We start from the raw sequence: 3,161 nt of genomic DNA on the forward strand, positions 1-3,161 counted from the left end.
TACCAAAGATGTTATATTTCCCTGAAGACAGTCATGCTGTCCTTTGTAATGCGGAACGCTGGCACTTTCATTATGTATTGCCCGTTATATAAAAGTTTTTCCTCCTGTGCGGCCGTTTGATATATATGAATCCTGAGAGTTGACCAGTCGTTGGCTTCTGCCCCCACGTAGAAAGTACGAGGGTGTTCGGGACAAACCTGTGCTACGTCTTGAGCTTGCGTTTGTTTTCCTTGAAGAGGAAAGGGTGATGCAAAAATAGTAGCGTAGTATTTCCCTCAGTTTTTTGAGAACCAAGGTATCAATCCAGTAGGAGGCTCCTCAACAAGTCCCGCAGACCTACACAAACAAACAAAGAACTCGCAACCAACGCAATAAAGGGGTTGTCAATCCCTTCACAGCCACTTGCAAAAGTGAGATCTGATAGAGATAGTATGATAAGATAAATATATTTTTGGTATTTTGTAATATAGATGCAAAAAAGTAAAGATGCAAATAAAAGTAGATTGGAAGCAAATATGATAAGAGATAGTCCCAGGGGCCATAGGTTTCACTAGAAGCTTCTCTCAAGATAGCATAAGTATTACGGTGGGTGAACAAATTACTGTCGAGCAATCGATAGAAAAGCGAATAATTATAAGATTATCTAGGCATGATCATGTATATAGGCATCACATCCGTGACAAGTAGACCGACTCCTACCTGTATCTACTACTATTACTCCACACATCGACCGACTCCTGCCTGCATCTAGAGTATTAAGTTCACAAAGAACAGAGTAACGCATTAAGCAAGATGACATGATGTAGAGGGATAAACTCAAGCAATATGATATAAACCCCATCTTTTTATCCTCGATGGCAACAATACAATACATGCCTTGCAACCCTTTCTGTCACTGGGTAAGGACGCCACAAGATTGAACCCAAAGCTAAGAACTTCTCACATGGCAAGAAAGATCAATCTAGTTGGCCAAACCAAACTCATAATTCGAAGAGACTTGCAAAGATAACTCAATCATACATAAAAGAATTCAGAGAAGATTCAAATATTTTTCATAGATGAACTGGATCATAAACCCACAATTCATCGGATCTCGACAAACACACTGCAAAAAGAGATTACATCAAATAGATCTCCACAAGGGAGGGGGAGAACAATGTATTGAGATCCAAAAAGAGAGAAGAAGCCATCTAGCTAATAACTATGGACCCATAGGTCTGTGGTAAACTACTCACAACTCATCGGAAGGGCAAGGGTGTTGATGTAGAAGCCCTCCATGGTCGATTCCCCCTCCGGCAAAACGCCAGCGAAGGCTCCAAGATGGGATCTCGCGGATACAGAAGGTTACGGCAGTGGAAATTGTGTTTTGTCTGCTCCCTGGATGTTTTTGGGGTACGTAGGCTTATATAGGAGGAAGAAGTACGTCAGTGGACGCCCGAGGGGCCCACGAGATAGGGGGCGTGCCCTATAGGGGGGGGCGCTCTCCTATCTCGTGGAAACTTCGGCTGCTTCTTGACTTGCACTCCAAGTCCTCTGGATCACATTCGTTTCAAAAAAAAATAGCAATACGGGTTGGGCCTCCGGTTAGTAGGGTAGTCCCAAAAATGATATAAATGTGTAAAATAAAGCCCATAGACATCCAAAACAGGTAATATAATAGCATGGAACAATCAAAAAATATAGATACGTTGGAGACGTATCAAGCATCCCCAAGCTTAATTCCTGCTCGTCCTCGAGTAGGTAAATGATAAAAAAAGAAATTTTTGATGTGGAATGCTACCTAGCATAATTCTCAATGTAATCTTCTTTATTGTGGCATGAATGTTCAGATCCAAATGATTCAAGATAAAAGCTTATAAAACATAAAAATAGTAATGCTTCAAAGCATACTAACAAATAATCATGTCCTATCAAAATAGCATAGCCAAAGAAAGCTTATCCCTACAAAATCATATAGTTAGGCCATGCTTCATTTTCATTACACAAAATACTCCCATCATGTACAACCCCGATGATGAGCCGAGCAATTGGTTCATACTTTTTAACGTGCTTTAGCTTTTTTCAACTCTTACGTAATACATGAGCGCAAGCCATGGACATAGCACTATGGTGGTCTATTGTGGTGGTTGTGAGGACAAAAAGAGGGAGAAGATAGTCTCACATCAACTAGGCGTATCAATGGGCTATGGAGATGCTCATCAATAGATATCAATGTGAGTGAGTAGGGATTGCCATGCAACGGATGCACTAGAGCTATAAATGTATGAAAGCTCAACAAAGAAACTTAGTGGGTGTGCATCCAACTTGCTTGCTCACGAAGACCTAGGGCATTTTGAGGAAGCCCATCATTGGAATATACAAGCCAAGTTCTATAATGAAAAATTCCCACTAGTATATGAAAGTGACAACATAGGAGACTCTATCATGAAGATCATGGTGCTATTTTTTTGAAGCACAAGTGTGGAAAAAGAGATAGTAGCAATTGTCCCTTCTCTCTTTTTCTCTCATTTTCTTTTTTTTCTTTTTTTTCTTTTTTTTCTTTTCTTTTCTTTTCTTTTCTTCTTTTTTTCTTTTTTGGTGGGCTTCTTTGGCCTCTTTTATTTTTATAAAGTCCGAAGTCTCATTTCGACTTGTGGGGGAATCATAGTCTTCATCATCGTTTCCTCACTAGGACTATGCTCTAGTAATGAAGATCATCACACTTTTATTGATTTACAACTCAAAAATTACAACTCAAAGCTAGAACAAGATATGACTCTATATGAATGCCTCCGGCGGTGTACCGGGATATGCAATGAATCAAGAGCGACATGTATGAAAATTATGGAGGTGGCCTTGCCACAAATACGATGTCAACTGCATGATCATGCAAAGAGCAATATGACAATGATGAAACGTGTCATAATAAATGGAACGGTGGAAAGTTGCATGGCCATATATCTCGGAATGGCTATGGAAATGCCATAATAGGTAGGTACGGTGGCTGTTTTGAGGAAGGTAAATAATGGGTAGATGCTACTGGCGAAAGTTGTGCGGCATAATAGAGGCTAGCAAGGTGGAAGGATGAGTGTGCGTATATCCATGGACTCACATTAATCATAAAGAACTCATATACTTATTCCAAAAGTCTACTTAGCCATCAAAGCAAGTACTGTTGCGCA

The sequence above is a fragment of the Triticum aestivum genome, chromosome 5B (assembly GCF_018294505.1).
Source record: "Triticum aestivum cultivar Chinese Spring chromosome 5B, IWGSC CS RefSeq v2.1, whole genome shotgun sequence".
NCBI classification, from domain to species: Eukaryota; Viridiplantae; Streptophyta; class Magnoliopsida; order Poales; family Poaceae; genus Triticum; species Triticum aestivum.